Raw genomic sequence first — 23635 nt, forward strand, 5'->3', positions numbered from 1 at the left:
CCTCCTGTCCTCACGTTCATCCCTCCTGTCCTCACGTTCACTGGCCTCTTTCCTGTAATTTGAAACCACGTCCTTCCACTCATTCAGATGAGCTCTTTCATTGCGTGTAACTTCCATAATATCCGAGAACATCTCATCTCGCGCCTTCTACAGCAGAATGACCCACGTAGTGTTTTTGCATTTCCCTTTTATTTTTTGGACTTAATTGTCTTCTGAATGTAATTAGATAGTTTGGGACAGATCCTCACCTGATATACATGGGCACAGCAACAATTTTTACACCAGCAGAGGATCTGGCCATAAGGTTTCAGAGCCACAACTGCAGTATCTGAAATTGTTCTTGGATCTGGCTTGTCCACTTAAAAAAGACGACCTAGCAGAAATGATAGGTTCCAGCTAGATACCCGACCTTTGCTATTGGATAATATGGCCAGGCAATGGCTGGGCCAAAAAAGTCAGTGTTTCATCAAGCGGTTATCCAAGCTGAATGATGGCCTTGATGTTTGGAGAGGATTTCTGGATTATATTAACAATGGCATATTGACTTGGTACAATGAATTAATGCACTTGGCTGGATGGCAGTCATTCTCATGTTATACTAGTACTTGGAAGGTTCATGATATGTGACAGGTGGCCTGATATTTGGGGAAAACAGACATAAGTAAGGGGATTTCCTTACTGAAAACAAGTGAATGTCTGTGAGTCTTGGGAGGGTGGGTTGGGTGACAGGTCAGCATTTAAAGAACATAAAGCAAGTCTTTTATTGAACCCATGAAACAGTTTGGAAAGGAACAATGGTCAATCCAGGGAAGATCTGAAACCTTTGTAGGTATTTCAGTTACATTGGTCTTGTGGGGGGAGGGGGGGGAGGAGGGATGAAGTGTGTGGGTGTTTGTTTAGATTAGTTTTCAGTACTGTGCTTTATGTGTTGATTCTAAAACACTTTAAAAAGTAAGGCAAGTATACTACCCTCATTTTATAGATGGGGAAACAGAGGCACAGAGAGGTGAAGTGACATACCCAAGGTCTCACACCAAGTCAGGGTCAGAGGCACGACTAGAACCCAGGTGTTCTGATTACCAATCTAGTGCCACTAGACCATCCTGCCGTGTACAAAGCCTAACCCCACACTGGTACTGCAGTGTAAGGAGGGGACAGGGGTCTGGGAACTCCTGGAGAGGTTCAGACCTTCTACACACTGCAGAGCTCTCTTCCACTGGGGCTTCCTAAGTCTCACCATATAAAGGAGATTTCAGATAGAGACGAGATGGAGAGGAATGCAGGTGAGGCTGGTGGGTCTGGAACTGTGAGAATTGCCCAGGCATTTCCCCACATGGAGGAGACTGCAGGAGCCATGAATGATAATGCAGGCCCAGACTTTAACAGTGGCTCTAGAGTTTGGCTGAGGTAGGTGGTGATTGGAGCCCCTGCCAGGATCCCAAATGCACAGCCTAATTCCTCCACTTGTATGCTGAGAGCAGGATTTTACCCATAAGGCTTTAAAGTAAAATATAATAAAGAAAATATTGCTAAATCTAAAAGTGATTCTCCATCCCAGGTGATAGGTGCTATCAAGTGACAGCACTGACTTCAGTGGGCTTTGGATCAGGCCTTTGGAGAGGAAAGAGCTGAGCTGTATCTCTAGTCATCATAGTGAAGTCCTGAGCAGTCCTGGAATGAAGTATAGTGAAGATCATAAAGTTCTGGGCAGCCTCTGATCCATAAAAAAGGCCAATAAATAAACACTTTATTGCTCTTAAGAGTGTTTATTTGCAAAGGCATATCCTATGGCTGACGAAACAATTTAGTCCTCTGTGAACGGCATATGCTCCACACAGGGCTGGATTATGACATTCTGAGGCCCTAAACGATGTCAAGTGTAAGAGGCCCCATACCATAATTTTTTTTAAATTTTCACAGAAAGGACATTGAATATATAAACACACAAACTTTATTTGCATATATACAAAGGCAAAGTTATAAAAATAGAATAATCTAACTAAAACGTGTCTTGCAATATGCCTGTTTGCATTATAAAATAGTTTCAAATTAACATATTTTCCTCTTAATGATTTCTTAATTAGTAGATATGAAAAGTTTATATCTACAGCAACACAAAAGCAGTTACAGTTACACAGACCAGCTTATATATATTTTGATATACACTGTATATGTATATCTTCCTTCACTTCTCTCAAACCTCTCTATTTATCCTTTCGTCAGCACTCTCTCTGTTATTTACTGTGAAGGTTCCCAAAACTGATGGAGGGAAGCCAGAACAAATGTATCCTCCTCAAGTTCCACTCAACCCAAGTCCATAAGACGATCACCTGCAAACTCAGTCATATGAAGCACGGATAGCACATGAAGCAGAAAACGGCATGCGCACTAAAATACACAATTGTACGTATGTACAGATCAAAAGAAGAAAGAACACACTGATACTTAAGAAAACGAAGAAAAACAGGAGTGAAGGCACTATATGACTGAGCGTGCTGGACCGTAAACAAAAGATGTCGGCCTTCCTGCTATTACTAGCCAATGGGGACACTATACATGACATCACTCCTAGGATGAGTCCCATATGAATATGAGCTTGGCAGGATTGCTTCACGACACTGCTGTCTCTGACCTCACATTTTTCCTGATTTTATTGGCACTGAGATTATTTTTATTTATTTATTTTTCTATTTTTATTTATTCATTATAATATATATAATGTTATGATGGCACAATCAGAATTTTACCAGTAGCAGCTGGCCAAAAAAACGCTGCCTTAGGAGACTGATAGCAGACTTACTCGTAGAAATATTATCTTTACAAGTGCAATTATCTTTTTCTCAGTCCTGGCCTCCCGCCTGTCAATGATGAACAATTAGTGAAGGGTAATAGGGTAGGGCAAGTGTATTTTTATAGCCAGATGTGTATATCTTTGCCATATTTGAACGAAAATGTCTGTATTTAGAGAGAATCTTCTTTTTCCCATATCTTCTTTATCAACCGATTTTGATAAAATTGGAAATGGAGTCAGTTTTTTCTTTTTTAGAGGCACCTCATATTGTGAGGCCCTAAACTGTAGTTTAGTTAATTTATGCCTTAATCCATCCCAGGCTCCACAGCTGTGGAGTCGAAGAGCTACAGCCTACAAACTGGCAGCGGCAGAACATGTTTTTTTGTTTGTTTGTTTGTTTTTGTTTAAATTAAGCTCAGCTCTTTGGGTTTATTTCACAAAGAGATGTGCCTGAGCTGCACATGAACTGGAAAGCTCATGATATAGGCTTGGAGGCACAACCATATATTTATCAGGCAAATGTATTTTCAATATACTTAGAACATAAAAGTGCGCCGCTAATGTAAGTCCCCAGATTTGCAGGTCTAAGTTAGTGTGACTGACTTAATATCAATATCTTTATTGCAAGTAGTCCCAGACTTTACGATGTTCAACCTATGATGAACAGCGCTTATGACGATCCTGAAATGACACCTTGATTCAACTTACAACAATTGGTTTTGACTTTAGAATTATTATTAATTATGGTAGCACTTATGGTAGAGATTCCAGTCATGGTCAGGGCCTTACTGCGAAATGGGCTATACAAATATAGAGGTAGTCACAATCCCGTTCCCAAAGAGCTTCCAGTCTAAAAACTGGATCTGAGCTACATTTGCACAGGGCATGCTTAGTTATTTTTTCTGTATTTGTCACTGAGGTGATGCATAGCAAACACGTTATAGACACAGAGGCCTTGAACACAAGCACTCACATTAATCTAGAGACTTTATCTATACAGAACCAGATTAAGGCCCTGATTCAGCAAATTACTTAAGCATGATCTTAACTTTTAAGCACATATTTAAGTCCCATAGACTTTAATGGTATGTGCTTAATTATTTTGGTGAATAGGGATGGGACTGAGTATATGCCTAAAGTTAAGCATGTGCTTAGTGCTTTGCTGAATCAGGACCTTAACCATCAGCTCTGAATAACAAGCAATATCCAGATCTTGTCCCAGTAGCATCCAGCTCTAGCAATTGCAAGTCATACTGTTAACTGGGTCCATTATATATTATAACTTTCAGTTGAATTAGGTCTCTTGGTTTCATTTTTGAAAATTCTAAACTTCTGTGCATATTGATTTACACACCTGGATTCTTACTTAAGCTCATAGCATGAACTCTTGCAAAATCTATCCTTAAACATTTAAACACTTACTTAAAAAATTAGAAGCTAAAAGTAAAACAGTAGCTGCTGGGAGCTTTAATACAACTAATTATAAAGCTGTACTTGTAGACCACTTGCTGAAATGGTGACATGGGACACAGGAAACAGTCTACTGAAATTCAAAGTAGGATCTGATCTGGGAGTGGCAGAACAGTACTTGATCTCTTCTTTTTCCGTAAGGGGTGTGTGTGTGTATGTATATATATATATATATATATATTTGAATTCTCTCTTAGTCTATTATGTAGATAAAATCTAGCCAGTGTAGATTTTCTTTTTGTTGTGGGATAGGATTAGTGATGAAAAAAGCAATTTTTGCCATAGCCAGCAGTTCATATTGAAAAAGCCGAACGTATACAATTTTTTTTGTGCAAATCCAGCAAAACCTTGTTTCCTGAATGATGTACTGTATGGGCATAGCAAGAAAGAGCTGAGAGAGCTATTTGCAGTTGCAGGAGGGGAAAGTGATTTCTAAGAACATTGTCCAAAATGTAAGTGCGTCTAAAATAGGTCAGACTATGGGACATTTAGATAATTGTGTCTAATGCATTAGATTCATGATTGTACTGGCATTTTCTGCTACTAACCTTCTCTCCATAAAATCTGCTGAGTTTCCATGACAAATTGTGGAAATATGTTGATTTCAATGAGAAGATTTTTTTGCTGCAATCTTGCAATCCATATTTAGAAGCAATATTGGATGGTAATTCCCCATAATAAATCCTTTCCCTTTGTTAAGACAAACATAATCAGGGATTTTCTCATACCCCTTGGTTAGTGCCCATATCACATTACATTACTTTGAGTATAGCTGGACTAGCACTGAAACAGTTTATTTTCTGTAAGTCCATAAAGGACTGCTAGAAATCTGTCTTTACCTAGCAACCAGTCTGGTGATAATCCTTCCATAGCTTTATTTATTTTGCAGTAGAACGTGGAAGCATCTAGTTATTTGCTTAGTTCTACGTTTAGTGTATTATACATTGTATTTTCCATGAAGTTTATCAAACTCAGTTGGTCTGAAGCATATAAAGACTGATAATATTTTCTGAATTAACCATATACTGTATATCCAGCCCAAACCTCAGTGCTCCATGCCTAAAACAGGATGAGCATAGAGTCCTGGGTCTGAAGTGTACCATATCCTCTTCAAGGTGATGTAGCAGGTGCACTGCCTGGGGGACAGAATTCCTCCCAGAGACTTCTATGTGCTGTGCAGCCCTTCTGCCTAACTTCCAGTGCTGCTAGCCGTGCATAGGGGAGAACCAGGAAAAAACAAAGCCGCCTAACCTCTTTTTCTTCACAAATTTAGGATTTCTGGCCATATCAAATTCAAAATAACATGATACAGTGTACTGTAGGACCAATCCTATTCAATTTATTCATAAATGATCTGGAGAAAGGGGTAAACAGTGAGGTGGCAAAGTTTGCAGATGATACTAAACTACTCAAGATAGTTAAGACCAAAGCAGATTGTGAAGAACTTCAAAAAGATCTCACAAAACTAAGTGATTGGGCAACAAAATGGCAAATGAAATTTAATGTGGATAAATGTAAAGTAATGCACGTTGGAAAAAATAACCCCAACTATACATACAATATGATGGGGGCTAATTTAGCTACAACGAGTCAGGAAAAAGATCTTGGCGTCATCGTGGATAGTTCTCTAAAGATGTCCACGCAGTGTGCAGAGGCGGTCAAAAAAAAGCAAACAGGATGTTAGGAATCATTAAAAAGGGGATAGAGAATAAGACTGAGAATATATTATTGCCCTTATATAAATCCATGGTATGCCCACATCTTGAATACTGTGTACAGATGTGGTCTCCTCACCTCAAAAAAGATATTCTAGCACTAGAAAAGGTTCAGAAAAGGGCAACTAAAATGATTAGGGGTTTAGAGAGGGTCCCATACGAGGAAAGATTAAAGAGGCTAGGACTCTTCAGCTTGGAAAAGAGAAGACTAAGGGGGGATATGATAGAGGTATATAAAATCATGAGTGATGTTGAGAAAGTGGATAAGGAAAAGTTATTTACTTATTCCCATAATACAAGAACTAGGGGTCACCAAATGAAATTAATAGGCAGCAGGTTTAAAACAAATAAAAGGAAGTTCTTCTTCACGCAGCGCACAGTCAACTTGTGGAACTCCTTACCTGAGGAGGTTGTGAAGGCTAGGACTATAACAATGTTTAAAAGGGGACTGGATAAATTCATGGTGGCTAAGTCCATAAATGGCTATTAGCCAGGATGGGTAAGAATGGTGTCCCTAGCCTCTGTTCGTCAGAGGATGGAGATGGATGGCAGGAGAGAGATCACTTGATCATTGCCTGTTAGGTTCACTCCCTCTGGGGCACCTGGCATTGGCCACTGTCAGTAGACAGATACTGGGCTAGATGGACCTTTGGTCTGACCTGGTACGGCCTTTCTTATGTTCTTATGTTCTATGTTCTTATGTACAAGCGATGTTCCTCTTATGATTAAAATCCCTATGATTTCAAAACCACCTATATTAGAAATGAATCAACAATATGATAAACCTGCAGGATCTAGGATCAGCTGGAGAATATCCAGATAAGGTAAAGAGGGGATCAATCTTGAAATCTTTACTCAGTTCTTATTCAGTCTGAACTCCCTTTGACTTTCAGCAAGAATGTTAGGATTTGGCCTGGTATACATAAATTGCAATTAAATTATAATCCAATTTAGCTTAAGTAACCATCCACAGTATGGTTATAAAACAAACAGCAAATGATATCTAGATGGCAACAACTGCCTTCTTTCTCTCTGGCCAGAATTCAGATAGCAAAAACATAGTCCCTAAATTATTCTGGGAAGGTTGGTTTTAAAATATTTGGCCTGACCTATTCAAAAAGACTCTTCACATTAGAACTACGGGTTCCCCCCTCGCTCTCAGATAAATTCAGTCTTGCCTCAGCTTTGCTTAAATTACTTTCTGTGCCTTTTTTACAGTTGCAAAAAAGAATGTCTTAGAAAATGGCCAAGTACCACAACCACACCTCGCACTGAATGGTGACAGCATCAGTTAACTACAGTGTACTAATAGCCATACTTGACTTAACAGGGAGAAATTCTACCCCAAAAGGAAATGACAAAATCTGGAGTTATAGAGACAAAATTAAGGAATTACCTGACTCATTTCCTAATTCAGTATATATGCTGATCACAGGTATTTTGGATGCAATTGATAAGACCACTAAGTTCCTTACTATGTAGTGCCTGATCTAAAGCCTGTCACAATGTGAGTGTTTCCAGTGACTTCAGTGGGCTTTGGATCAGGCCCAAATACTATATCTTCTACATAAACGGTGCTTAGATATCACAGAGACGGGCACATTGAGAACGCCTAAATAGAAAGAAGTGCACTCATGAATTCTCTTAACATAAAGTACCAAATTCTGATCTTAAGGCAGAAGCTTGAAAAGTGAGGGCAATGGCACTTGAGAGGCACAGTAAAACACACTCAGTTCCAGAGACCTCGTTACAGGGCAGCCCATACATGGGATCTGCTGAATGTACTGGGCAGAACTATTTGCCATTCTTTCTTGCAAGAGCTACCAGCTTGCTGCAATCCTTGTTGAGTTGCACATGCTGTGGGAGGCAGCATTTGCTGGATTAGGGGCCAGTCCTATCCCATCACTGAAACATGGTTGGTTTGTAATAAAGCATTGGACTACGAGCCCTGAGTTCAGTCCCCATCACCGCCACCTTTCTGTGTGACCTTGGACAAGATGGTAACCTCTCACTGCTTCAGGTTGCTGTCTGAGTAAACATTTTGTTAATGTTTGTGAGGTCCTAAGACAATACAGTGTTATGGGACCATCTAAGCACATAGGTAGATTATCTGAAACCACCATCATGGTGGAAACATGACAGTGACTGTAGCAAGGAACATCCAGGCATGTTCAATATGTGTAGAGAGCAATAGATACTATTAGTGAAATCCTGGCCACCTTGAAATCAATGGCAAAACTCCTACTGACTTCAACAAAGTCAGAATTCAACCCTGTGTGACTACTGATAGTTATTTTACAGGATCTTGTAGGACACTTATTTATTTTATTTATTTATTTATTAGGCTTCTGTTATTGCCCACAATGTCCTAGGAACTTTCCAAATATATAACAAAGTTACATTCCCTGCCTCAAAGAACTCACAATCTAGGGAAGGCAAGCAACATAAAATCATTTTTTTTAACTTTTAAATAAGTATAATCTGCACTGACTTTGCTCTTATCCATCATTAGTTAACAGTTTTCACAGGAAATAGAAGTAGGCCTTGAGGAGGGCTTTGAAGGCCTGGGTCTTGGCTTTATAGACCAGTTCAGGGCAGGCATTCCATATGTGCCAAGAGTCTATTCTAACCAACCATTGTTTCAAAAATCTTTTCCTCTAGACCACTCAATATTCTTTTATGTATTTATCATTCTATTGCAGTAATACCCATATGCCCCAGTCAGGAACAGGGTCCCTGTGTACTTGGCATAGAGGAAGACACATAGCCATATCTTCTTTGATGTAGTACTGTATGGTTAGTACTGCTAAAGAGATTATTATTGTAATTGGGAGCCCCCTCTCAATAACATAGAGGGCTTTGATATGACTTTTCCATTCTTTTAGGATCCATAATTCTTAGTTTTGACTTTCATGTTTTAAACTTATTGAACTACTCCTTTGACCTATCTATCTGAGTCAGCCTTCTCCCTTTTTTCTATTGTGATCAGCATCCTGCCAATAGTCTATTTTTGATCAATAGTAGTCAAGGAACAGAAAATAGAACTACTTTGTCCTAGAAAATTTTAGTAGTTCTAGCGACTAAATAACTTATGTCTAAAGTTGAATGCAACCATATTTTAAATCAAAACACAATTTGAGAACAATGTTAGCCTTTGAAAGCCTGTCCATCCATATTACTGATCTTTGTTGGTCTGTCATTATCACTGAATGCTGCCATGTCTTCTCAATAAAGTTTTTACCCTAAAAAGCTTGATATTTCTGGTGCATGAACGGTCTATCCTGTACAACAAATTAAAGGTGCAACTGAACAATATATCCAGAAATAAGTTTACATTGGATAATCCAAACAGCTGTCTTTGTTCATGAGCACAATGTAGAGATTCATAAATCCATTCAGAGAAGATGTAGTTGCTTGAGTGTTTAAAGTCAAATTAATGACCCATAGTAGTCTGATGTCTTTGTCTTCTATTGAAATGATTGGATTTTAAGGCTCTGAAACAATAAAAGCCCAGTACATCTTTTGGGTGAAACCATGGAAACAGCATGCTCCATTTTGCTCAAAATAGAAAAGTCAAGCTTTGGATCTCTTAGTCATGAATGACCTTGATAATTGCAGCTGATGCAGCACATTATAATTTGTATTGTCAAGTGTGTGTGTGTGTGTGTGTAACCAAGACCTTGGTCTCAAAGCTACATGATGCACTTGGTTTCTCTGCTGAGCACTCAGAGAAAGCGCTTTGGAAAACTCAGGACTGGTCCCATCCTCACTTTATATGGATGCAGAATAGGAAATATGTATAAACCTAAGGTAAACAGAGGTACCTCTTTGCTGTGGGATGACTGGCACCTTTAGGACGTCACTGTTGACTAGGACCTTGCATAGGCCCACTGCTCTTGTGGGGCAATATTCATCTTTGTTCAGAGGCCCAGCATAAGTCTACACAACACCTAAGTTATGAGTGCTTAAGTGGCACACAAGCCTTTTGCTGTCCCTCTGCACAGAGGTGAATTTCACCCTTAAATATTATTGCAAATTCTTTGAACATACTAAACATTTCAAAATGCAGCCTGATGCCTTTCTAAGATATGAGGACACAAAAACAAAAGTTTCATCAGTTGTTACAAGCTGTATGTAAAAAGCACTCTTTTAGCATCTAATAATGGTCTCCTTGTTTTAAGTAAGTAAACGTATCTTAGCTTTTCATTATAAAGCCATATTTTTAGGAGATCATACTTAATCGCCTCTAATATAAGCATTCTCCCTGTGCTAGAACTTAATTGCTGTCTCTCCCAAAAAGGACTTTTGACAAATTTGTCTGTGTGAAGATTGTCTGTGAAGATTTAGGAAGACAACCCTGCACCAAGTGACTTTTGGGAGGTTTTTGATTTGTTTTTGCAGGAAGAGTTAGGCACTTTATTTGAAAAGAATGCTTAAATTCTGCAGAAAGCAATTGGATGTGAGTAAAAGATTTTAGTGCAGACAAAGCCCACAGTAGTGCTAATGTTCTTCTTGACCTCTTTAGATTGTGGAGTAATTTGTTAAAGAACACTTAGTTCAGGGCTTAGATATACTGTAGTGTGTGTGGTTTATTTTCATTTTAAATTTTATAGCTATGCCCACTGTTTGTCTTATTTCATGCACTGAAATTTGTGACTGGCAGATCCTGAAGTGAAGAATTCCATATATATCAAAAGTCCCTAATAAAAGGAAGAACCTCCCCACCCCAAACCTCAGTAGTTACAGTATAGCTGTACAAAGGGGGAATTAAGCCATTTTACATCTACCTCTCTCAGGTTTTCTGCAATGCCCATTATTGTATTAGTTATTTGTTTGTGTTATAGTACTAAATGCACCCAACCAAGCCTGGAGTCCCACTATGATAGGTACACTGCACACACAGGGCATGTCTACATTTACCAGGGATCGACACTGCAGCATTCAATGCACCGGGGGTCAATTTAGCAGGTCTAGTGAAGACCCGCTAAATAGACCACAAATCACTCTCCCATCAACGCAGTGCAGTGTAGACACATTTATTCATGTCCCTGGAGTTGCGTAACTTAGGTCAACTTACCCCCATAGTGTAGACAAGGCAACATAATAAGAGACAGTCCCCACCTTGACCTTAGTATTTCTCAGGTAAATGAGATCTGAATAGCAAGGTCCTACATGGACTTCATGAAACCTTCTGTTCATCTCCCTTCCCTCATTATAGAAGCTCTGATTCTAGTTTGTTTGTGTGTATATAATATTTTTTCTTTCTGTTCTTTCCTTTTCTTTTTAAGTCATACTCAAACGTTTAAATCATGTTTTTAATATTAAGGAAGCCAGCTCCTTCTGCCCTTGAAGGTATTAATTTCTCTGTCTTGTCCTCACCTGGGAGCAGCTCTTCCAGAAAATGTGCCTCTTGTCAAACACTGAAAGGAAGTACATATCCAGCGGTGTAATAGCAGGATGGGCAGATTAGTGGCTGCAGGGGCAGCAGTGACAGACTTGGAAAATTTTGCTTAAATATTTTCCTCTTACAGGCCTCATTCTAGGCAGGGTAATTTTTTAAAAAAATTAATTGATTTTACAAAACCATATGGAAATTCAGTTAATTCAATTTATCAAGCAAAATAGTTCAGGTTTAAGGTCAAAATGTTCTTTTTTTCTTATGTTGATACAAGCTTTGCCTACATTATCAGGAGGATCATAAAGGGCAACTATTAAGCAGAGTAAGAAAGCAAACAAATTCGAGTTTTTGTCTTGTGATTCAATGCCTACTTGCTGCACGCTAAGGGGAAGAGAAAAGCACAGAAACTACTCAAGCCCCCAGTCCTGCAATCAGCTCTGTGCAGGGTCACCTTGACTATATGGACTCTGCATGGCACCTGAATGAGCTCACTGTAGGACCCAAGTCCTAATGGGAGCAGTACAGTATTATAATACAAATTAAGAAATGTCTCCATCTGAACCAAACTATAGTCTGTGATTCATCTTGAGTAGCATCTTCCTCTCTGACTAGTGCCACTGAAATCAATGGTCCTGCTCCTGCATGTGTATGAGTGAGGGTCACAGAATCTAGCCTTTCATCATCATAAATGTACTTCTGGTAAGTTACTTCTTGCACATTACTATTCACAAAAAGGAAAGAAAATTGCATGTATTTAGTAACTGTGCTTTTACCACATACTCAGGGCTGTGTGCCTAATGAACAGTTCCAGCTTCATATGAATGTTTAACCTGTTAATTAAAAATGAAAGAAGAGTAAATATTTCTCAGGGTCAGATATCATAGTGATAGGTAGTGCTGCCTAGGTTGTTACCTTTCCCTTACCCAATTCAATGCAGCCTACATCCTGCTCCCATTCTGCCCAGTCCCTGCCTTTTCCTGCCCACAAGGTCCTAGCACAGGGCAATGATACTGAAGAGGCAGCTGACCTCCTCCACCTTTCACTGCAGGAAGAGGTTGATCCCCTCCACATGTAAATCTGGCTCCTGGCTCTTTTACAGCACTAACATAGGATGGTGATCACCATGCTATCTTATCCCTGCCTTTGGTGGAAGAGGTGTGTAGACTAAACAGACAAGGTGTCTTACAGATTTTTTCATCATACCTACTTGATGCTGTGGATAGTCCACATGTTTTGTCCCTTTACTGAGCTGGCTAAATTTATCTAATGATGATTCTATAAACCTTTGCAATTTCTCCCATTGCACTGGTTATTTCTCCCAGTCTTTTATCTATTTTTTTCTGTATCTCCAAAAGACTACACATAGAAAATTGGTGTCATAATGGAAAATGCAATCTACTGTGCTCCAGGATATCCCCTCCTTAGTAACAGCTTCAGACAGGATTTCATCTTTTACCTCCATCTCCTGGAGCATCATACATGGCAACCAGATAAGGTAGAGTAAAGGATCCAGATTCTGATCTCTGTTACCCTGATGTAAATCCAATGGAATTCTCCTGATTCCAAGGGAGCTACTTTGCACTTACAACTGATATCAGAATATGGCCCAAAGATTCCATTCTGGAGAAGTGGGAGGTGGGCAATACTTAATTTGGTCTTTCAGCACTACTGGAAAGCTGGGAAATTTTAAAATTCCCACTGGAAATCACAAGTAAGCCTTCACGACTGCAGAGCCAAAAGGTTTATTTGGGTCAGCAGCTGCAAGGGCTATTTCTTAGTGAAATAAGCCTTCAGAATGCCTCCATCTAAAAAAATACTTTCAGGGATAAAAGGTGAATAATGTCTTGGCATATGATTCCCTTTACAGCATTTCTTTCCTCCCCCCCTACAAAATGATCGCAACATTTTTGTTATATGCATTCCTTCTAGGATATCTGTACGTTTTATTTGATGGAGTGAGCCCAGGGTTGTAAAATGTCACGAGGACAAAATATTTTCCAAAAAAACAACAAAAACCTTCTCTTGTATCTCCTGTTAAATTAGTGCATGTTTACCAGATATGAGTATTTTCTTGGCAATGTCATCTTATCTGGTTTTCTTTACACTCTATGGCTTCAAACTACATAACAGAGCACTCTGACAGAATTATGAGTTGCTTGCTGCATTCTTTTTTATTTATCATATCCTAGGCAGAGAATTTGGTTTAAGTGCTAGAGATGTATAGTAGCTCCAGGGGTTTTGATCTGCTTTACCCTTTCAGATGCAGGGAGTGGAACTCTTATTGATTTATCTTGATATATCGGTTTTCTTTGTTTAAGCATTTTTCCCTTTTCAGTCTAGTAATAATGGGAAAACTCCATATTTCTGCACAAAATATTTAGAAACCTTTTTAACATTCTCAGATTTATTGAGCCAAATGTGGTAAATTCCATGCTAGAGGTTAATGTTCTCCACAGGAGTCTATTCTCCTATCAATATGCAGGAAATACACATTCCTTCTTCCGGTGAGTCTTGAACAGTATGGTGGTCAATTATTTTATTTCTACTCACAAAATAATTCAGTTAATCATTTAAACAAGTGTTCGTTTTGAATGATGAACCCCTTTAATGTTGAATCCTGGCCTTTCTGTGTGTGCTAAGGCATTTGAGATCCTACTTAAACTTAAGCTGGCAGACCCCTGATTAGTATATTAGATGGCTGGAGCAGCAGAGTGTCCACAACCCAGAAATTTGGTTCTCCCCTGCTTGGTCCAGCAAAGCCCGAGTTTGATGGCCTTCTGAGCATGTTGCAGTTTCTCTCAGACCTTGTCTGTAGGGAAGCCTTATGTTTTTGAAGTTGGTTTAGTCAATGTTTCAACTATCATAGTGTTTTGTGTTTTTAGTGGTACTATGAGTGAATCTAGGGAAACTGATATATTGTAAAAAAATAACCTGAAAATGACTGCAGCAAACAAATGCTCTGTTTTGATACAGAGTTTGGGGTCTTTTTTAGGTCTGGGCAAACTCTCTCGTCCCCCTGCCTCCTCCCATTTGTTAAAAAATATACCAGCCTTAACTTTCTTAAAATATGTTATGTAACCCACTAATATGTATTAAAGCTGTCCTGTTGAATGGCAAGCTAAGTAATGTTTAAACTTGCTACGGCCATGACTCATACATCAGACTCAGGTTTACAATGTGACTACAGAATTCTTGCTCCACGGCTGCTGAAAGCTGACACGGAAACAAAGGGAAGGTTCTCAGTATCCAGAGAGAGAGACAGTCTTCACTGCTCTCCTCACCCATGGGGAGGTTCACACTGATCTCAGATGAGGCTTCCAATGGGCTCTTCAAACTGGCGGAGAAAGGTATAACATGCTCCAACGACTCAAAGTTGAAGCTAGATGAATTCAGACTGGAAATTGGAACAACTTAACCAAGGATTGTGATGGAGTCTCTATCACTGCTAATTTTAAAATAAAGACTGGATGTTTTTCTAAAAGATCTGCTCTAGGAATTATTTTGGGGAAGTTCAATGGCCTGTGTTAGGAGGTTAGACTAGATTATCACAATGGTTTCTTCAGGCCTTGGAATCTATGGGTTTGTCTACACTGCAGTGTAAGCCTGGGCTCAGACTAAGGCTTGAGCCCAAAACCCCTTCCCCGCCTTTCCATCTACTAACAAATCTCTCAGACTTGGGCTTGGACCCTGCAGGGCTGGAGGGTCTGAGCCCATGTCAAGCCAGGAGGGTTTGATGCCTATTGCTTTGCAGTGTAGACACAGCCATGCCTGACTTTGGGAGTCTACCAAAAGTGTCCCATAATCCCATGGGCCAGCTTCCTTTATTCTCTCTATCTCAACAATCTCCAATTGACTCAATTGAAAATGGAAGCCAACCCACTTGGCATACAGCAGCAGCTCAGTGAGCCATTGTCTTCTGACCACTGAGCTGCAAACCCACCATCTGAGAGCCATCTGTGTTCGCAATGTAGACCAAAACAGAATAAGTCTTTTGTAAAGTACACCGCTTCATGGTCCTGGGAACACAGTTAAATTTTGGTGGATCTCAGGTGCGAGGCCAGCAGAACTGTGGACTTTAGCCAGAGTACCAGGAATGACCACATGCACCAGCAGATAGCTAAAAAGAGTGTGTGTAAAGAACAAGAAAAGGGGGCAGGAAAAAGGAGAGAGAGACACCCTCAAAAGCAAGGAGGGAACAAGAGTGGGGGAGCTATGGAGATAGACAAGCCGATAAAGTGGCTGGCCGACAGTCAGCAACAACAGGCCGCGCAGCAGTTGTTTCAGCAGATGGCCACCCATCAGCAACAGCAGGCTGCGCATCTACAATAGCAACAACAGCTTATCTGGGAGTTGGCTACTCAACAACATGAACAGCAACGACATCTGGTCCAACAAGTGGCCACCGTTCCCCAACAACAGGGCATCAGCACCAGCCCAAGGGCAGAGGACCCCAGTCCCAGGGTTACAGGTATCTCCTGGCCTCTTCTATCTGCCGCCTATGCATGACACTAACATCCCCTGTTCTCCGTGGTGGTGGTAGTGGGGGAGGGCCTGCAACTGGCAAGCACAACTTTCAGAACAGGGGTTGCCAACGCGGTGCCCACGGGCACCATGGCACGCGCCGGGGCGTCTGAGTGCGCCTGCATACTGGCTGGCAGACAAGCATCCGCTGAAATACCACCGACAAGCTGCATCATCCAGAGGTGTCGCCGCCGATTTTCGGCAGCGACGTCTCTGGATGACGCTGCTTGTTAGCGGCGACACCTATTGATGTTGGTGCTTGTTGGCGGAATTTCAGCGGATGCTCATCTGCTGCCACGATCCTCCGGGGCGCCAGACGAAAAAGGTTGGGGGCCATTGCCTCAGAAGAAGGCAGTGCTTACTGAGTAAAGGCCATGACTAGGCTGGCTAGGGAATGTGCTGATTCATTGCTCCCTTGAGACAGCCTCTGCTGACATAGCAGATCTCTCCCTACAAGTTAAAGTTGCCCTCTTTAGTAGAATCCCCAGGGAAAGGCTTTACTGCAGACACAGTGCAAAATTCCTTCCCCTTCTCTGCAATTTTTACTTCCTAGACTTCCTGCAAGGAAAATGAAGGCCAGCATGTAATCTAATCTGTAAAGCACCTCCTGATATAGGAAGTAGCCATGAAATGCACAGTTAATAATCACAAGAACTTCCCTTTCTGGAATGAAATCTGCCATCTACTGTTTTAGAGCCTTAAAATCCCATCGGTTCAACTGGAAATTTCCTGCTTTTGAGGGTGGATTGTAACATACAACAAGTTCTGGTTTAAAAAAAAACCAAACAAAAAGCCATTTTCCTGGAAGGCAGCTGCAATTTTCTTCCCTCCCATCTGTCCATCAGTTTTTTTTTACTCTGTTCATGAGGAGTATTAGCTTCTTCTGCTTTGTAATTGTAAAAAGATTGGCACCAAAAGGGGGCTTTTGCATTGTGCTCTGAACATGGTTAGGTTTGGGCTCCTCTGATCCTTTGTATAAGTGAGTTCCATAGTGTTAAGAATGCTCTATCTCTGACTCCCCAAACAAAACTAATGAGTCATTCTCTACCAGCAATAAGCCACACCAGGGAGTTCATTAGGAAGCTGTCCTGGTGTATGTCCCTAATGAGTGAAGTCACTTGTCCTTCAGCATTATGCTGCACAATACACTTGGGGCTTGTACCGACAGCTTATTAATGCACACCCTTTCTTGCTTATTTCTCTATTGGTATTAGTCAGCAGTTGTCAGGGTAGAGAGATGCTGCCCCAAAAATGGTGGTGCTGCAAGGGAGAGGGCATAAATAGTGCAGCCAGGTGTGTGCTGATTCATTGCACTTGTTCTGTAATGTACACTGGAAGAGTACTGTTGGAAATTAAAGCAGAAACCCCAATGGAGGCAAGTGGCCAACCCATGCCATCCTTTGGGTGAACTCCCCCGACTGTGTTGAAGTAGACCAGGCTGGCACAGGAAAGTGTTATTCACATTTCCCTATGCCAGCAAGAGTGCAAAAGGCTCCTAACCTGTAATCACTGTAGTCTGACCTTAACATGGTAATGTTTTTCCAGGGAGTAGAAATTAAATGAAATTTAAAATCGTAGCTTTTAGCTCACCTGCAATATTACAGAAACTGATGTACAGCCTGGTCCTGTGAGATGCTGCTAACCATCTGTAAATGCTATTGCCTTCACTGGATCTGAATTGGGAGAGTTTAGTGTCTCACCATATCAAGCCCCAAAACAGCAGCTGGCAATGTCTTGGGCTAGGTAGCTATCTTGGAATCTGAGTCGCTTGTTCTGTTATCTTTAGGACACACAAATTTTTATTCTCCTAATGGTAGACCCAAGTTTGTATCTGAATAAGTTTGCAAGGAAGCAGGCAGTTCAGTAATTCAGTTACTCAGCTGGAGCTATGGGAATATTGAATGTTTTCTGGAGTGCTACTGCAGAGGCTAGACATGTTTTTATATAATAAATTGTGCAAATTTGTGCTTTCTTGTGAGCTTAGGTTCCATCATTGTGACCTCTGTAATCAACTTAATTGGTAAGGTCTCTTCAAGTGAAGGCAGTGACACTGGTTTGCCACAAATGTGTTCATAACTTGGCACCAGCATATTCAGATTGACCTTTATCTACAGCAGACTGCAAATATTTCCTTCACTCAATGAAGAATATTTTTTAAGAGCTAAAACTGAACAAGGGAAGCAGGCTTTTGCAGCAACTATTCCAATCAGGTGAAATAAGATGCCTGGCTCCTAAAACAAATATCTGTATCTTGTTTTAAGACATTTTTGAGCTTTTCTCTTAGGAAGCCTTGCCACCATAAGAAGAAGTGAAATTGTACCTGTTCAATGCTATCTGCTAGTTGAGACTGAGTAGCCTTGTACTTTTGTAAGCTATTATAATTACTTGTTCCCATGGACTCTCATGAAAATTATGATTATTATTTATATTACTGTAATGCCTAGGAGCCCTAGTCAGGAGCCAGCCCCCCTTTGGATTAGGTGCTGTGCAAACACAGATGCAGAACAAAAAAATGGTCCCTGACCCAAAGAGCTTACAATCTATGTAGGGTGACCAGATGTCTCAATATTATTGGGACCGTCCCAATATTTGCCTTATATATGCAAATATCTTCCACCCCCACGCCCAAAGTGTCACTCTAAATCTATGTATAAGACAAGAAGCAACAAATGGATACAGACAGATGGGGTGGAACAAAGAAGCAATGAGACAATGCTGGGTAGCATGCTAGGCTGTGGTCTCAGTGTATCATCTGTCTAACCATTATCAATTTTTTGTAGGCATCACAGAAAAGTTAAGTTTTAAGGAGGGACTTGAAAGAGGATAATGAGGTAGCTGTACAGATGTTTACTGGGAGCTCTTCTCAAGCGTGACAGATAGCACAAGGGAAAGCACAAATGTACTTGTTTGAAAATTTAACAAGTGGGTGATGGGGACTAGCATTAATGGCCAATCGGAGGTGAAAATTGACATTTCAGTAGAGAATGAGAGATGATAGGTAGGGTGGGGATAGGCCTGTGAAGGGCCTTGAAAGTGAAGACTAACAACTGATTGTAATGGGTTCCCCCCCCCCTTTGGGGTGATGCCTGGAACTGGGGTACCACTGAGCCCACCTGATCCACCAACCTGGGCTCCCTTTCATCCTGTAATGCTGTGACAAGCTGCAGACACGCTCCCAGTTTCACACTTTCACAGGTAGGATCACACCCAGCTGCAGAAACAGACAGACACTGAAATCAGCTCTGCATGGGAAGGCTCCGCTAAGGAATTGCCCAGTACTCAAGTGCACCCCCCCCCTTTCGGGGTAAACCCAAAATTATATCATCTTGTGTTGCACAGAGAACTGTATAGTGTAAGCTCATGAAATTTACTCCCTCCCTCATTGAAGAGAGGGATATACACAGCTTTCTGCCCCAAGTTATGATTTCCACATTGTTTAGCCAAAACAAAAACAAGTTAACTACAAAAGATAGATTTTAAGTGACTATAAGGGATAGCAAACAGATCAAAGCAGACGGTGTTTTTGTTTTATTTGCTAGGTAATCTAAGCTTAATGTACTAAAAAATTGGATATGTGCAGCAAATTCTCACCTAAATGATGTTTTAGGCAGATTGCAGAGATTCTTGAAGGCAAGCTGCACTTGCTTACAGCTTATAACTCGAGTTATTCCTTTCACAGGCTAGACAACCCTCTAGCCTGGGTTCAGCCGTTCTCCTCCAGCTCAGTCTTTTTGTTTCTCAGGTGTTTACAGCAGCCTTCTTTCTTGGGTGGGGAATCAGTGAAGAATGAACCATGATGTTGTCACTCCCCTGCCTTAAATAGTTTTTGCCTATGGTGGGAATCCTTTGCCTCCCAGTTTGATGCCCACACCTGGTCAGTGGAAAAACACTAATATTATCATGGAGTCCAGTCCCAGATGACTTGGTCACGTGGCCCTGTAGGGCCACCGCAGCCATGACTTAGAGGCTATTTGCAGCGTCCTCAGGAAGGTGGGTGATTAGCATCTTCTAAGACCTAATTTCTCCCTAATGGGCCTTCCCAGCTAGCCATCTTCTAGACTGATTGCATTCTGTCTAGTGGGCATTCCCCAGGCGGAAACACATTTGTAATAGATGCATAGACAAATTCATAACTTCAGATACAAAAATGATACATGCATACAAATAGGATAATCATACTGAGTAAATCATAACCTTTTCAATGATATGTCACATGCCTTGTATTTTTGTGCCAGCTATCATAATTATGCCATACTCATGTTGTCATAATATTATTATGAAGAATATGGGGTGTAATGCCACACTTATGTTTGATACAATAGAATGATCTTTGCAGGAGCATTTTGAATGGGTGTTTGTGTGTGTGTGAGGAGATTGCATTTATCAGGGCCGGAGAAAATGATTTTTTTAAATTTATTTATTTATTTTTGTTTGTTTGTTTGCATCAAGATACAAGATGATGAGAGCCTGGATGAGACTTTTAGTTATATGGATGGATAAGAGAGGCTGTAACTTAGAGATGTTATGCAGAAAGAATTTGCAAGATGTGAGGCCATAGAGAGAGCTCCAAGTTGAAGATAATACCCAGGTTACGGGCATGAGTGGCAGGCAGGATGGTGGTATAATCCACAATGATCAAGAAAGGAGGGTGAGAGAGCTTGGGGTGGGGAGAAGATGAAGAGTTCTGTTTTAGCATGAGCTGATGGCTAGATATCAGAGACAGGTTGACAATAAAGATGTATTTCAACTCATTGAGAAAAAGTTTAAGTAAAATAGATATGTAATTTAGTGACCAGAGCCTAAAGACTAAGATTTGTGTTAGAGGAACTACAAGAAGTTTCCAAAATACAACTGAATCGTATTCCTCAAGTTCACCTACTTTGCCTGCCGTTCTTTCATTGTTGTAAGGAGCATTGAACCAATTGTTAGTTAATCAAAGCAGACATGTAATATTATGATATTCATATCATATACTCTTCATGATCTTTTAGGATAGGGAATGGATCAAAATAGAGTAGACTGATGCATGCTTTGTCAAATCATACCTTTAATAGTTTGCAGGACTATGTCCAGAATTATAATAGTACAGTAGGAACTCAGAGTTATTAACACCTCGAGAATGGAGATTGTTCATAACTCTGAACAAAACGTGATGGTTGTTCTTTCAAAAGTTTACAACTGAACATTGACTTAATACAGCTTTGAAATTTTCCTGTGCAGGAGAACAATGCTGCTTTCCTTTTTATTTTTTAAGTAGTTTATGGTTAACAGAATACTGTACTTTATTTTTTTTGTCTCTGCTGCTGTCTAATTGTGTACTTCTGGGTCCAAATGAGATGTGTGGTTGACTGGTCAGTTTGTAAATCTGGTGTTCGTACCTCTGAGGTTCTACCGTAGTAGAGATTTAGCCAAACTGAACAAACAAAAAACCTCAAAGCTTTGGAAGGCATCTAAACCCTCATGCTTCAGGGCACACAACAACCTCTAACTAAAGGGGCTTAGGAAGAAACTTTCCCTGTGATTAGGTTATTCCATAGTTGCGTTAAGCAGGGTTTCTGGGGGCCACCATCAGATACAGGACACTGGACTAGGTGAATCATCGTTTAGTCTGACATGGTATGCATGGGCGGCGGGTATCATATGCTGGGGAAGGCTGTGCCTTCCCAAACAGCCAGGTGTGGCCCTACCCATGCTCTGCCCCTAGTGCCCTCCTGCTTCCTGCTCTGGCCCACCCTTCTCAGTTCCCCTGTGCAGTGGCTGGGGCTAGTGCTACCCACCAGGGCCGGTGCAAGGATGTTTTTCGCCCTAGGTGAAACTTCCACCTTGCGCCCCCCCCACGGCAGCTCCCCCTCCACCCAAGCTCACCCCTGCCCCACCTCCTCCCAAGCACGCCGTCGCTGCTTCACTTCTCCCGCCTTCCAGGCTTGTGGCACCAATCAGCTTAGGCGCTGCAAGCCTGGGAGGCGGGAGAAGTGAAGCAGCCACAGCATGCTCGGGAAGGAGGTGGGGCACGGGTGAGCTGGGGCAGGGAGTTCCCCTGTGTGCCACACCCCCCCCGTTACTTGCTGTAGGCAGCCCTCCCCACACCCCCCTGCCCCAGCTCCCTCCGCCTAAATGCCGGCGGCGACCGGGGCAGCCGAAGATCTGGTCGCTGCGATCGCTGCCAAAGAAAATGGCGCCCCCCAAATCCTAGTACCCTAGGTCGCCTAAATGGTTGCACCGGCCCTGCTACCCACCCAACGCTCTGGAGATGGGACCATGCCACCCGGCCTTCTGGGCTGGGTCTGTGCCACCCGGCACTCTGTGGCTAAGGCCACGCCAGGGCTAGGGGTGCTAGCCTGGGGCACTGGCCAGTGTCCATGGTGGGGGGAAAGGGGGCTTAGCTGGAAGGGGCGGCGCTGGGGGCTAGCCTCCCCCAGCTGGAGATGCATGTGCTGCCCACGATGACATGGCAATTTCTATATTCCTAGGAATACTTGAGCGACAAGGTGGGTGAGGTCATAGTTTTTATTGGACCAATTTCTGTTGGTGCGCGAGAGACGCTTTCCAGCCACCAAAGCGTCTCCGTCTCCCCCACAGAAGTTGGCCCAGTACAAGACGCTGCCTCGCTCATATCCCGGGACCCCCCGGGCTGCTGCTAGATGGCCTAGCTGGCTCCTTTAGCGATCGGTGCGAATTCCCGGGGGAGCGGGCATCTCTCTGGGCACTAGCCCAAGCAGCGGCCCCTCCCACGGGCAGCCGCGGCGGCTAGACCCGCGCCCCTCCCGCTCCGCCCAGGAGGCTGGGCCGGTGCGCCTGCGTGCGCTGCTCCGCTCAGTGTCGCTCCCGGCTCCAGGACAGCGCCGACCCGGGCGCCGCTGCTGCCCTCCCTGCCCCTGCCCCTGGCGCAGCGCCCCGCCCTGAGGGGTGAGTAACAGGCTCTTTCTTCTTTATTATTGGTACTGGGTCTGGGGGCCCTACTGGGATCCAGTGACCCTCCTTCCTCTAGCTTCCCCCTCCTGGGGTGTCTGAACCTGGTTGAGTAGGAGACATTGGACAGGCGCGCAAAATAGTATGTGGGACTGGGAGTCGCTGACCATGCAACACATGCGGATTGTAATTGGGAGCCACTCACCGCAGAGACACGCCAGCGTGTTACGCACATGCACATTATTGCACGGGAGTTGCTGCACATGCTAGCCTCATGGAGATAGTGTGGGAGTCATTGAACGTGCTCTGTGTGTGTATATGCACGCATGCAGTTTACGCTGTGAGAACAGGCTGGAGGTATGCTCGTTATTGTATGTGGATCATTGCACACGCTAAGTACATGAAAATTATTGCACGAGTTGTATGGCAGTGGCAGCTGCTGAGTTGAACTGATACCCTCCACCTCCTCACATTGAAAGGGAGAAAGTGTGTGTGTGGGCATTTGTGTCTGTCTTCACTGGTTGCACAAAGCGGAGTTGGACAGAAAGACAAAAGGGGAGCTGACATATAAAGGACAGCAGTTACTCTCCCAGATGGTGACACACAAAGACATAATTCACTAGCAGTACACTGATTACCATGTGTGCACTACATATGAGTGTTTGCATGTATTCTGTATATGTATTGTATGTCTATGCGTATGCACGTAATCTGTGCATGCAGTTACAGCTGCATTAGCTCTTTGTGCCTGTGTATGTACCAAGTGCATCTGTGTGTGTTGGAAGGACCTTGTCTGCTTTTCAGGGTGCTGCATGTGTGCATCAGATGGGT

The 23635-nt window shown here is 42.1% G+C and overlaps 1 protein-coding gene across 2 annotated transcripts in view; it reads left to right on the forward strand.

Moving 5' to 3' along the window:
* SLCO5A1 (solute carrier organic anion transporter family member 5A1) overlaps positions 1-23635 on the forward strand; it is a 171262-nt gene that overhangs the window by 25114 nt on the left and 122513 nt on the right. The window contains exon 1 of one of the 2 annotated variants that reach the window (XM_045003183.1): positions 22714-22801. The exons of the other annotated variant lie outside the window; for it this stretch is intronic. The gene's annotated coding sequence lies outside the window, so the exon portion shown is untranslated. Of the gene's footprint in view, positions 1-22713; positions 22802-23635 lie in introns of those variants that run through there. 2 annotated transcript variants of the gene reach the window in all.

Source organism: Mauremys mutica, chromosome 2, assembly GCF_020497125.1.
Source record: "Mauremys mutica isolate MM-2020 ecotype Southern chromosome 2, ASM2049712v1, whole genome shotgun sequence".
Lineage (NCBI taxonomy): Eukaryota > Metazoa > Chordata > Testudines > Geoemydidae > Mauremys > Mauremys mutica.